Here is a 14769-nt window from a genome sequence, read left to right on the forward strand (position 1 = left end):
TTCAGAAGACTGAGGCTTTCTTGGATCGAGCATTTTCAAAGGTTAAAGGAGGCTCATACCCTTGGTGTCCCTACACGAAATGTGGAAACACGCGTCGACAGACACGGAAAAACATGACACAACATCTTTGCAATTATAGATTTACGAGAGACTATACCCGGTGGACCTACCATGGTGAAGCGAATCGTATGAGAGACGAGGTCGTTAGGCAATGCATTGATGATCATGATGCTGATGGTGGGGTAGGAGATATGATAGATGAATTTCATGAAGCACACTTCGAGGGAGAACGTAGCGAGGAGGAGCCAGAGCCAATCGCGAAGGCGTACTATGACATGTTGGCTGCAGCACAAGAACCCCTTCATGGGCATACGAAGGTTTCACAACTGGATGCCATTGCGCGTCTGATGGCCGTGAAGTCCCAGTTTACCCTGAGTCGAGATGCCTTTGATGTTATGTTGACAGTTATTGGCACTCTGCTTCCGGAAGATCACATTCTTCCAAAGAGCATGTATGAGGCACAAAAACTCCTTCGTGCATTGAAGATGCCGTATGAGCAGATACATGCATGTCCTAAGGGATGCATCTTGTTTAGAAAAGAACATGCGGAAGCAAAGTACTGTCCAAAGTGTGAATCCTCTAGGTTCGTAGAGGTAGAGACTAGTGATGGTTAGAAGAGGTAGCTCGCGGTCCCCGTGAAAGTCCTACGATACCTTCCGCCCATACCGAGGAACCAACGGCTATTCATGACCGAGGAGTCCGCGAAACAGTTGACATGGCACAAAATGGGAACTCGATACAATCCTGATAAGCTTGTACATCCATCCGATGCTGAATCATGGACCCACTTTGACAGGATTCATGGAGTCAAAGCAGATGAAGCTCGTAATGTGCATGTTGCCCTAGCAACAGATGGCTTCAATCCATATGGAATGTCGGCTGCACCTTACACTTGTTGGCCTATCTTCGTTATACCCCTCAATCTCCCTCCTGGCGTGATTTTCCAACGACAGAACATATTCTTGTCGCTAATAATTCCTGGACATCCGGGAAATAATATGAGTGTGTACATGGAGCCCCTGATTGATGATTTGCTCCGTGCTTGGGAGGAAGGGGTTAGGACATACGATCGAGCAACAAAGAAAAACTTTAGAATGTATGTTTGGTACCATTATTCTCTACATGACTTGCCGGCGTATGGGATATTCTGCGGCTGGTGTGTTCGTGGAAAGTTCCCTTGCCCAATATGCAAGGCAGCTCTGATGTTCATATGGTTGCAGAAGGGTGGGAAATATTCTTCGTTCGACAAACATCGACAATTCCTCCCTCTTGACCATCCATTCAGACGCGATAAGAAGAACTTCATGAAAGGTGTCGGAGTTCTGGACCCTCTCCCTCATATTATGACAGGTGCTGGCATTCGTGCTCAGTTAGATAGTCTTGTGGCTAATGCAGAAGGTGGTTTTGAGGGATATGGTGAGCAACATGCCTGGGAGCAGAAGTCGGGCTTGTGGAGGCTTCCCTACATGGAAGATCTCCTCCTTCCACATAACATTGATATGATGCACTCTGAAAAGAATGTCGCCGAGGCACTGTTCGGAACTATCATGGACATTGCAGAGTGAAAGCATCTAGGCTCTCAAGGTATGTTTCGGTGATTAATGACAACCATTATTGTGACTAATGAGTTTGTGCAGCTTAATGAAATCTTATCGCTCATTGGATCATATGTTAAAGAGGCCCCTAAATTTCATTATTCAAAAAGGCGATCTCGGTATTCAACTCAAATATATAACAAGACTAAGGATCTTTCTAGTCCTAAGTGTCGTAAGGTTGAGAAGGACACTTAGGTTAGTATAGGTTTTATAGTTTTGTAGAGGTCGCACTATTAAGAGGGGTTAAGGCCAAGTAACTTGAGCATGGACATGGTCAATCAAAAAATGGATGCACACATTGGTCACTCAGGTTCTTGGAAGCTCAAACAAGTGCTATTCAGCTCATATCTCAAGAATATTTGGATTTCATTCAAGACACAGATTAGAAAAAGCAAAATCAAGAAAAAGTCTTATCACCAGTTTAACCAACGACATCAATTTTCTATACGTCGGTTAAACACAGTTGCTGAAGTCTGGACACAGTGTCAACCAAATTAACCGAGGATGTTTGAAATTAACGTCGGTTTAGTTGTCCAGAGAGTCGGTTTTTCAGGGGTTTTCAGGCTTACACTCGCCGGTTAAACCGATGAAGGATTTGAGTTAGTGTCGGTGCAGTTGTCCAGAGAGTTGGTTTTTCAGTTGATTAGTGGACAACTACACTCACCGGTTAAACTGATGATACATCAGTTAAATTGCCCGAGCTATAACGGCTAGTATTTAAATGGGCAGTTTACATTCATCGGTTGAACCGACGATGACTTTTGGAGGGCCGTCGGATTAACCGGCATTGCGTACTTTTTCTGGCAGCTTTTCTCCAATGGCTCTATCAGCGTGAGCTGCCTATATATAGCCCTCCAATGGGTCATTTTGAAGTCTCTTGACACCAGGCAATACTCATACACTCATTCTATTGTTGAGAGACACCTTGAGCTTCACATTCCACTCATTTGATCATTCAATCATCCAAGAAGCAAGGCTAAGGACTTGAGTAGGGAGATGCTTGTGTGCATCCGTTCTTGGTGATCGGTTCTTGCTCAAGTGAAGGCCCTAGCTTGTTACTCTTGGTGATTGGCATCACCTAGGCAATCTTGGCGTATGTTTGGTTCCGGGACCTAGTGGGTTGGGTTGGTTTCATCCTTTGTTTTGGGATGGCTCCAACCCATCTCATGTTTGGTTAATAGTTTTAGGTTGGGTTGGTTCCATCCCATTTTTTTGTTTGGTTGGAGGGATTGGAAAAAAGGCTCAGATGGTATATTTGACACCGTTTGCTACAGTACTCATGTGTCCCACTTGTCAGGGTCACACCCTATCTTCTTCCTCACCACAGCGGATCCGCCCGACGCCCCGACCTAAGTGCGCCCTGCCGCCGGCCTACGCCCGGCCCCCCATCGCCGGCCTGCGCCGCGCTGCCGCAGCCCCTGCATCGCCGCCACCGTCCCCTGCGCAGTCCAGCGCCCCCCCCCCCCCGCGCACCCACGCGCGTGCTGCCGCCACCCGCGACTCGGCGGAGGAGGGGCAGGCCGTGCCTCTGCCCGCGGCCGCGCACGCCGCTAGAACAGCCCGCCGCGGACCTCCGCCGCCCCCGCCCGTGGCCGCGCGCACCGCTCGCCGAGCCCGCCGCGGACCTCCGCCACCCCGGCCCGCGGCCGCACGCTCTGCTCGCCAAGCCCGCGCCAACCTCCGCCGCCCCGGCCCGCGGCCGTGCAGGCCAGCCCGTGCGCAGGCCAGGCCACGCCGTTGGGGGCGGCGCAAGCCAGGCCGGTGAGGTGGTCGGGGCAGGGAGGAGGGCGCCGGCGATGCAAGGAGGTGGAGGGAGGCGCAGCACCGGGGACGGCGGCGCTCGATGCGCTCGAGGCTAGGGAGAGAGAACGAGGAGAGGAACGACGTGACGGCGGCAGTGGAGGCGGTGGAGCTCGAGGGCCGGGCACGGGAAGGAGACGGAGACTGACGGGTGAGGGACAGAGAAAATGGGGTTGGCTCCGTCTGCTAGATTTTGGCGGATGCAGCCGACCCGCATATTACGAGAATATTTGTTTCTAGATTGGCTCCAACCTCTCCCACTCTCATCCAAACATCATAAAAACGGGTTGGCTCCATTCGGGTTGGACTCCACCACCCAACCAAACAGACGGTTGGTGATTGAGGTGTTTCTTGCGGAGTTTGCCAAGTTGATTGTGGGAGCCCGAAGAAGATTGTACGTGGCTTGAGCTCCACCACGCCGGGATGGTGAACGGAGACACTTAGTGAGCACCCTCGTCTCGGTGACTTGGGAGGTGACAAGACTCATAGTGAGTGTCACAACGTGGATTAGGGGTGTGTGCCAACACATCGACACCATGGGAAAAAATCCAGTCGTCTCTTACCCACTCTTTACATTCAAGCACTTAATTTCATGTAATTTATTATTGTGCTTGACCCTAGAGATCATAATTTAGCTGTACCTTGCTTAGCTTTATATCTTGTTGTATCCTTTATAGCTTGTGTAGGTTGCTTAGTTAGCTAGTTGGTGAATTGAGCCTTACTAGTATTGCATAGGTTAAGGTTGCTTTATTTTATTTTATAATTTTGAAAAAAGGCCCAATTCACCCCCCCCTCTTGGCCCATCGATCCTTACAATTGGTATCAGAGCCTTGTTGCTCATTTGGATCATTAGGCTTCACCGCCTAGAGTTATGGCCAAGATGGGTGGATCGCCTCCTCACTTCGAGGGCAAGAACTTTGCTTATTGGAAAGTTTGCATGGCCGTATATCTTGATGCGATTGGCCCCGAAGTGTGGTTAGCAACAAAGACCGAGTTCACCGGAACTCCCACCCCGGAACAACTCAAGTGGAATGCTAAGGCTAGAAATGCAATTGTCGAAGCCATTAGTGAGGAAGTCTTTGCTAGAGTTAATGGCATGGACTTGACAAGTGATATTTGGAAGGAGTTCATTGAAATTCTTGAAGGCTCCACCAAAGTTCGTGAGCAAAAATATCACTTGTTTAGAGCTAAGTACGATTCTTTTAAAATGCTAGCTCATGAAAATTGCAATGATATGTATTCTCACTTGAATGTCATTGTCAAAGATATTAATGCACTTGAAATATCTAAAATTGACAGTGGCTCCATCAACCGCAAGATACTCATGCTCCTTCCGAAGCCCAAGTACAACATCATCAATGCTATGCTTCAAAAGGAGAATCTTGGTACGATGAAAGTGGGAGAGCTTGTGGGCGAAATTCGCGCTCATGAAATGTGTATTCTTGGTATGTCCGAAGAGCCAACTTCAAGCAAATCAATCGCTCTCAAAACCAAGGTCAACAAGCACCGCAAGCTCAAGATCATCAAGCAAGAATCAAGCTCAAGCAATGAAGAAGATGATCGTCATGAAAGCTCATTCGGTGATGAAGATGATGGAGAACTTGCTCTCATGATGAGAAAGTTCACACGTTTGAGTGACAAGATCAACAAGAAGGGTTACAACTTTGACCCTAAAAAAAGAATGTTCCGGCCAAGGGAAGATGTCAAGAACAAAACATTCTACAATTGTGGAGAAAAAGGTAACATCTCTCCAGATTGCCTCAAGCCGGACAAAAGAAAGAAGGATAACAAGAGCAAGCATCGCTATGATTCAAGCGATGATGATGAAGATGAAAGGAAGAACAAAAAAAAAGAAACTTGGGAAGAAGAAGAGCCATGACAAGAAGACCAAACTCTTCCCAAAGAAGAAAGGCAACACCAAGAGAAGCTTCTTGGTGGAAAAATAAAAATGGGTGATCGATGTCTCATTAAGTGAAGAATCAAGTGATGAAGAAGACGTCATCACCATTGCTCTCCCCAATGAAGAACCATTGCTACCTCCACCTCCTATGTGCCTCATGGCAAAAGATAACATAAAGGTATGTGAGGAGGATAGTGATAGTGATGATGAGCTTGATCCTAATGAATTTGCTAACCTCATCAATGAGTATACATTCGTCATCAAGAGGGAAAAGGGCAAGGTCAAGCTTCTTGAGAGCACTCATGCCAAGCTAGAGCTAGCTCACTCCGATTTGCTTGGCAAGTACAATGACTTGCTCAAAAAGCACCATGAGTCACTTGCACTTGCTAAGCAAGTTGAAGAGAATCACAAAAAGCTCAAGCAAGAGCATAGGGAGTTGGCTCACAAATATCAAGAGCTTGAGTTTGCCTATGAAGCAATTGACCCGAGTCTTGAGAACTCTATCAATGAAAATGTTGAAAAGGTCAATGCTTCTACTTCATGTGATGACCTACTCAATGATGCAAATGCTACTAATGTTTTGCCCGAGCTTACTCCCTCTAGGGAAAAGGAATTGTTGGATCAAGTGGCAAGCCTCAAGAGTAGTGTGGAGAAGCTCTCACGAGTAGAATACATCCACAAGGAAATTCTCTTCAATAATGCTCGTGACTATGGCAAGAGAGGTCTTGGTTCATTTCCGGAGCCAAACCAAGGCACTACTCCTTCTCCGGAGATCAAAACTAGCTTCATTAAAGAAGTTGGATCATATTGTCAATATTGATAAGTCACCGGGCACCACACTAGGGAGTGTCCCTTGCCATCACGTCATTTCCCTACTTTACCTAAAAATTACTCGTCTATGCATCAAAATAACCATTTTCTTTTGAGTAAGGTAAAGAGCAAGGTGAAGGCCAAATTCATTGGCAAGCTCACAAAGGAAGCAAAGAAGAAGCTCCCCAAGCAACTTTGGGTCCCCAAAGCTCTTGTCACACATGTTCAAGGCCCAAAGCTCGTTTGGGTTCCAAAAACTCAAAAATGATTCTCATGTGTGTAGGTGAACTACAAAGCCGGTGGAAAACATTGGGTACTTGATAGTGGTTGCTCTCAACACATGACCGGCAATGATAGCATGTTCACCTCTCTTTAAAACCACGGCGATCATGAACATGTCACCTATGGTGATAACTCAAGGGGGAAAGTTTTAGGTTTGGGTAGAATAGCAATTTCTAAAGATTTATCCATTTCTAATGTCTTGTTTGTAGAATCACTAAGTTTTAATCTTATTTCAATTGCTCAACTATGTGATCTTGGACTAACGTGTACCTTTGACAAAAATGGTGTTGTAGTAACCTTTGAAGAAGATAAGTCATTGGTATTCACGGGGTTTAGGCATGGCAACATTTACTTGGTGGATTTCTCTTCAAAGCAAACAAGCTCCATGACATGCCTCTTCACCAAGTCGTCTCTTGGGTGGCTTTGGCATAGAAGAATTGCTCATATTGGCATGAGCAACCTCAAGAAAGCCCACAAGAGAGGGATAATCACCGGCTTGAAGGATGTCACCTTTGACAAGAACAAACTATGTAGTGCATGTCAAGTCGGAAAGCAAGTTGCAACACATCATCCCATCAAGACGATGTTGTCAACCTCCAAGCCGCTCGAGCTACTTCACATGGATCTTTTTGGTCCAACCACATACAAGAGCATTGGTGGTAACCTCTATTTCCTAGTAATCATTGATGATTTTTCACGTTATACTTGGGTCATGTTTCTAGGTGATAAGAGTGAAACTCCAGAAGTTTTCAAGACATTTGCAAGAAGAGCTCAAAGGGAGTACAACTCCCCAATTGTGAAGATCCAGAGTGACAACGGCACCGAGTTCAAGAATATGAAGATTGAAGAATGGTGCGATGAAGAGGGTATCAAGCATGAGTTTTCGGCCACCTACACGACTCAATAAAATGGAGTGGTGGAAAGAAAGAACAAAACACTAATCACTCTAGCAAGAGCAATGTTGGATGATTATGGCACGTCCGAGAGGTTTTGGGCGAAAGCAATCAATACGGCTTGCCATGCATCCAACCGGGTGTATCTCCACCGACTCCTCAAGAAAACGCCATATGAACTCATCACCGGAAAGAAACCAAACATCTCTTACTTTCGAGTCTTTGGTTGCAAATGCTTCATTTATAAGAAGAAAATGCTCGGTAAGTTTGAGAGTAGATGTGATGAAGGATTCTTTCTTGGTTATGCATCAAACTCCAAAGCATATAGAGTATTCAATCAAACCTCCGGATTAGTTGAAGAAACATGTGATGCGGAGTTTGATGAATCTAAAGGCTCCCAAGAGGAGGTTATTGGCTATGATAATGTAGGTGATGAGGAGATTGAAGAAGCTTTGAAGAAGATGTCCATTGGGGATATCAAGCCGGAAGAGGTGCATGAAGGCAATGATCAAGCGGGAGGACCTTCCTCGTCTACACCAAGCACCTCCATGGCACCCCAAGTGGATGAACATAAAGAAAAAGATGATCTACAATATCAAGAAAGTGTTCCAACGCCAACACCCCAAGTGCAAGAACAAGAAGAGCAAAATGTTCCACCACAAGCATAAGTCATCCATGATCCACCTCAACAAACATCCACGCATGTACTGCTAGTGAAGCATGGTCGTATCTCCAAGGATCATCCAATTGATCAAATCATTGGTAGTCCTTGCAACGGAGTAAGAACTCGTTCTAAGCATGCTTCATTTTGCGAACATTACTCGTTTGTTTCTTGTATTGAACCCACTAGCATAGAGGAAGCACTTGAGGACTCGGATTGGGTGATGGTCATGCAAGAAGAATTGAACAACTTCACCCGCAATGAAGTTTGGGTCCTTGAAGCTTCTCTGAAAAACAAGAACATCATCGGCACTAAGTGGGTCTTCTGAAACAAGCAAGATGAACATGGGGTGGTGGTACGCAATAAAGCAAGACTTGTGGCAAAAGGGTTTTCTCAAGTCGAAGGTTTGGATTTTGGTGGAACTTTTGCTCCGGTTGCAAGACTTGAAGCTATCCGCATTCTTCTTGCATACTCTTCTCATCATAATATCAAATTTTATCAAATGGATGTGAAAGTGCATTCTTAAATGACTTTATTAACGAACTTATTTATGTTTAGCAACCTCCCAAGTTTGAAGATCTGAGGAATCCTAACCATGTTTATAGGTTGCACAAGGCACTCTATGGGCTCAAATAAGCTCCAAGGGTTTGGTATGAGAGGCTTCGTGACTTCCTAATCATGCAAGGCTTCAAGATCGGGAGGGTGGACACCACATTGTTCACAAAAGACGTCAACGGGGATCTTTTCATTTGTCAAATTTATGTTGACGATATTATCTTTGGCTCAACTAATGATTTACTAAGCCATGAATTTGCTACCATGATGTCTAGAGAATTCGAGATGTCCATGATCGGCGAATTGACCTTCTTTCTTGGTTTTCAAGTCAAACAATTGAAGGAAGGGACGTTCATCTATCAGGAAAAATATACGAATGATATCTTGAAGAAGTTCAAGATGGATGAATGCAAGCCGATGAAGACACCCATGGCAACCAATCGGCATCTCGACTTGGATATGGACGGTAAACCGGTTGATCAATCCCTCTATCGTTCTATGATAGGGTCTTTGCTTTACCTTACCGCATCTAGGCCCGATATAATGTTTAGTGTGTGCTTGTGTGCCCGCTTTCAAGCAAACCCAAAGGAATCACACCTCTCGGCTATGAATAGGATCCTTCGGTATCTCAAGCACACCCCAAGCATAGGCTTGTGGTACCCCAAAGGCGCTAGCTTAGATCTCTTGGGATACTCGGACTCAGATTTTGCCGGAAGCCGTGTGGATCGCAAGAGTACCTCCGGGGGTTGCCACTTGCATGGGCGTTCTCTAGTTTCTTGGTCAAGTAAGAAGCAAAATTCCGTGGTTTTGTCCACCGCGGAAGCGGAATATATAGCGGCCGGTGCATGTTGTGCCCAAATCCTATATATGAAGCAAACCCTTTTGGACTTTGGTGTGAAACTAGATAGGATTCCACTCCTTTGTGACAATGAAAGTGCCGTAAAAATTGCCAAAAATCCATTTCAACACTCTCGCACAAAGCACATTGATATTCGCCATCACTTCTTGCGTGATCACGAAGCTAAAGGAGACATATCTCTTCAAGGTGTGAGATCCGAGGAGCAATTGGCGGATATTTTCACAAAACCTTTAGACGAGAGTACCTTTGTTAGGCTAAGAAATGAGCTAAATGTTTTAGATGCAGCAAACGTCATGTAAAGTTGCTATGCCATATAAAATGCATACATATTTACAGGACAGTTGTCTAACCATGGTAAGATAGTGATGAGCATGGGTTTATCTAGAGGTTATGGTTCACTTGTTTTCCTCTAGACTTGAAGAAAGGCTCATCACGAAGAAGCTTCCCATGGGTTCAAACTTGACAAGTAGAACTTAAATTCTTGTTATGCATTTCTTGTCATATAGATGTGCAAAGTGTAAGGTGCGTTATTTCCTAGTGAGTCATGTCATGATGAGTTTGAAGCTCTCTATCTTCATTATTCCTATGACATGGCTCATACATTTTATTTGGCGCTTTGTCTCGCTTCGCGGCTTTTCCTTGTGTTTGAAAAGAAAAACTATTAGGCTTGTATGCTATCCTAAATATTTTGAGGGGTAAAGTCGCCTATGCAAGTCCATTAACTTGAGTTTAGTGTTATATTTATTTATTTCTAAGTTTATTCGACTTAGCATAGAAGAGTGAGCTGAGTGAACGTTTTTCGGGTTCACCAGTTAAACCGATGTTTAATGGATCATCACCATCGGTTTAACCAGCGTTACTAAGTTCTGTCTCAGCTCAGTCAAATCCAGGCGTTCAACCGGCGTATGCAAATGTCACAGCATCGGATCAACCGGTGAACATAACACAGTTCTGACCTAGCAATCAACCGATGATTTCAGTGTTCAACCGGCGAGTTCAAACTTCACATCATCCGTTCAACCGGTGTTCAGATGCAGATTTGCTGGAGTCTCGGGTGAACTAAACCGACGCAATCAACCGGCGTTCTAAACCTATTCATCGGATCAACCGACGTTAAGAAAAATCGCGGGGCCCACATGTCATATATCTCTCTTGCCCGCGCCGTCGGCTTCACTTCACCTGCTTCCTTCTCGTTTCCACGCCGCCGCCGCCGCGCCTCGCGCCGCCCATGACCCCATGCGCTGCACCGCTGACTCGCCGCCATTCCACGCCGCCACCACCGCTAGTCCGCGCTGTGACACCTCAAGTGTCAGTACACTTAAATACATATCATTGTACCTTATTTAACCTTAAAAGAAAAATGGGGGAAATTAATTCAAAAAGAAGGGGTCAAATAAAAGTCAAAGTATACAAAAGAAATTAAAGGAGAAAGAAAAAGGAGTGAAAAACTACTCAAATTTCAATTCAAAAATGTGCACAAAATTTTTGTTGGCTCATGAGAGGTACTTCAATTGACAGGTGCTCAATTGAACTTCAGCCAAAAATCAATAAAAAATAGAATAAAACCAAAGCCCTTTTGTGCAAGTTTGTAAATTTACAAATAGTTCAAAATATGAGTCTCAAATGAAAATTTGTATAACACGAAAGTTGTAGATCTTGAAAAGTTGTGCAAAATTGGAATTCAACACTTTTTCATTTGAGCCCTCAAAATAGGAGATATTTTTAGTTTACCGAGAGGTCCCTGGAGTTTCAGAAATTGCAGATATGCCCTTATCTCCATCTCTCTCCTCCCGGCTTGCTCTGTTTCGCCGCCGCCTGCCGTACGCCGCCGGTGGACCTCGTCCACGGCGCGCCCGCGGCCAAATGGACCTGGGGAGCCCTCCAGCGCCACCTGGCCTGCCCCTTGGCACTTTCCCGCGCGCACACGCGTCCCAAACGCGCTCCCGAGCCGCCACGCCACCCCCGCCATGCGCAGCGCCGCCCGCTCGCCCAGCCAGTCCGCCGTCGACTCGCCCAGGACCAAATCGACCACCGCCAGACGCTACTTACCTCGCCCAGGAGCTCTCTGGCCTATAAAGACCCCAGAGCTCCACCGTCGTGCGCCTTCTCCTCCTTCTTCCTCCTCCCGCTGTTCCGCCATGGCCGGCGAGATCTAGCTCACGCGGACCGGCCACCACAGCCCTACATTGTTCCATCCAACCACCGCAGCAACTTCTCCACCTTCCAGTTGAGATCCACGCGCGCGGAATCGAACCCATTCCCTCTCCCGACGCCGTTCCCCTTTTGCGCCGCCGCCGGCGAGCTCGATCTCACCGCGGACCGGCCAGCTCCGAGAGAGACCGAGCACTACAGCTACCCCAGGCGCATCCTCAAGCTCACGCGGTGCTTGTGCGTGCCCTGTTCCCCTACCCCGAGCCCTCCTTCACCTACAACGCCGGCAAACCGAACAACCGCTCCGCCATTGACGCCGACGAGCTCGAGTCCGTGCACCAAACACTCGAACGCCGACCAGGGTAGGTGTTCCTCGATCCCTACTCTCCCACGCGCCTCCCTGTTGCAGCCCCGGTAAGCCCTGCCTAGCAGAACACCACCGGGCGAGCTGCAGCGGCGGAGAAGGCCGGCGAAGGGCCCGGTTGTAATTTCTTTTTTCGTTCAAGGGTGTGTTTGCAAGAATTCCAGTGTATACCAGCGAACTTCTAAAATACAGAATAAATCACAGAAAAATCGTACAAATGTAAACTCAAATGATCTGGAATCCTTGTAACAAGATCTACAATTTTTGTAACAGTCACATCTGCAGAAACTCAACCAAATTTAATCTAGGAAAAAGAATAAGAAAATCAACCTATGCATGTTCAGGAAGTTCTACTCAACAAATGACCTTGATTTTTGGATATGTTATCACTACTGGAATTTTAAGATCACAGTAAAAAGATGGCACCCAACCGAAACATTTATCTTGTTAGAACAATCAAGATTCTCTAATCTGTTGCTAGCTTTCTTGATTTAATACTGGAAGATATATACATGAACTTGATTTGGAAATTTTACTGCATACATGTGAAACTGGAACCTTGTTAAATCAAAAATGTAAGATTTATTAGAGTTCATTTGCTATATACCATGTTTTATGCTTGTTTAATAAACTTAATTCATCATATATAGTTTGTATGCCCAGAAAAATCTATACTTATTTCTGAAGTCTTTTTTTGGCTCTGTGATCCTGCCTAAATATTTTTAGCTACAGTTACTGAGTTTTGCTTTGGTGAATAATCATGCTTAGCATCCTATGGTTAGTTTTACTATTTTTGTTCTTAGTGAAATACACCCTATCTGATCTTGATCTTTTGACATGTTCTTGTGTAGAGTATGATCTATAAGTAATAAAAAGTTCACATGCTTTACTGGTCATTTGGACTATGAGAAATTTATGCTAACTCGTGTTAAATTAATTGCATAACTAATTTATCTGGTGGATATAAAGCTTGATAATTTTTTTGGAGTATGTTTAGAATATGAATAGGCTCTGGTAAAAATTTGAAAACCATATTCCTAGTATAACTCTCTGTAGAATTAATCTTGGTTAATGGCTTGCTGTTTTTGTTCTTTTTTTCACCTCTACAGTTTAAGGTAATAAAATCTGGAAAAATTTCAGTACTGAGTAGATACTTTGTAGATGCTCCCATAAAATTTGTAGCACCAGAAACCATGTCAAACGATCTGTACAAAAAGGTGAATTAACTAGAGTAATCTACTTACATGAGTAGTTGTGGTTTTGCTCTATGCTTAGAATCTGAAATTGATACCATACATGCTTAAGTTTGGATCTGTGTTACTTAGTTGTTCATCACTAGCTTATTAGTAGTTTTGTTGTTATGAAATAATGAGAGCATGCTATGTGTTAAATTAAAAAGGAAAAACCAAAACTCCACCCATTCATGAAGAAACATAGTCATGTTTACTACTCTTAAACGACTGCCCATGAAATGAAATGTTGAAATCATCACTAAGTTAACTTTTGTTGAACTACAACTTTATCGTGAAGGAAAGAAATTGTTATTCATGAATAACTCATAATCTTGCATTGCATATAGAAACGGTTAATCTCGCGGACGGTGACTACGAACTGGTGCCCGCGGACTCTCGTGTGGAATAGGAGGTTAATCTGAATTGTGCTAACTTGTCTCAAGACCTAGGCCAAGCCCTAGAGGCTTTTCTGCCTGACAGTGCCCAAGAAGGCAAGCCCCGGAGCATAATCCCACTATTTTTCCGAATTATTATTCATTTATCTACTTATAATGTGTTGTAGTAGTTTCTTTCTGCAATTAAGTCTTCTAGGCGTTGATCGAAAACCTTAGATGCATGATCCCTAGGTACCTATGTTTGATCCCGGATCTTTTTATCGACTAGTTGCCATGCTAATTAGGTACGGTAGAAGTTGAGTGGTTTCCTGCCTCTCGCGAGCAAATAGGATTTTGACAGACTTTAATTCCTACTGAAATATAAGGACAATGGACGGGGTTGTGTAGTTGTGATACAACACTGGTGTAGTCAAAAATGGCTAAGGTCGCGATGTGTGGCTCATTTCATTAAGCATTTGAAAGTACTAGCCACATGCTGAGAAATATGGTAATCGGTAAGCTTAAGTACCTGATTGGACCGGTGAGTGGAACGACCATTCACCCTCTTGGTAGAAGTAGGGTTTATATTTTTGTCGCGACGTACGGGTGCAGAGACGTCGGGCTCTGTAGTCGGGGAGGGTGACCCGGATCCACGGACTGGAAAGAAAGGGAAACTGTAGCGTGGGCGGGAGCGAAGTCGATCCCCATGCCTGTGGTCTAGGTTCCCCTGGCCAGGTTGAAATCCGATTCAGAATCGTCCGCCTCTCACGGCATGAGATTGCTTAGTGCTTTCGGTCACACAGAGTAACAAGTGAAATATGATGATGATAATACTGCTGGATGACTAAATGGTTGTTCTACCATGTTTGTGTAGAGTTAGTTGCAAATTTAGAATGGTTAATCCAACTAGAATATGGCTAAGTAAAACTTGAAAATAAGGATCAACACTTAGCGGCGCTTTTGGCTAAACAAAACCCACCAACCAAAAGCCTTGCATGTCTAGTTATCGGACTATGTTATATCCGGATAAACTTGAATAATTTGAGTATATGGAACTCTGTAGTACTTTACTATTCTGAACATGGTTTGTAGTAAATTTCTTTTCCGCTGCAATCACTCTGAGTTGTATGAAGTGTTCTGTGTTGTAATCTCTGGGCTCACCTTCATGTGAGTGTTGTCTGCTGATCCTGGAATAGCGTGGCTTTAATCGAGGCTTCACTCGAGGAACTACCG

This window comes from Panicum virgatum, chromosome 6K (assembly GCF_016808335.1).
Source record: "Panicum virgatum strain AP13 chromosome 6K, P.virgatum_v5, whole genome shotgun sequence".
Lineage (NCBI taxonomy): Eukaryota > Viridiplantae > Streptophyta > Magnoliopsida > Poales > Poaceae > Panicum > Panicum virgatum.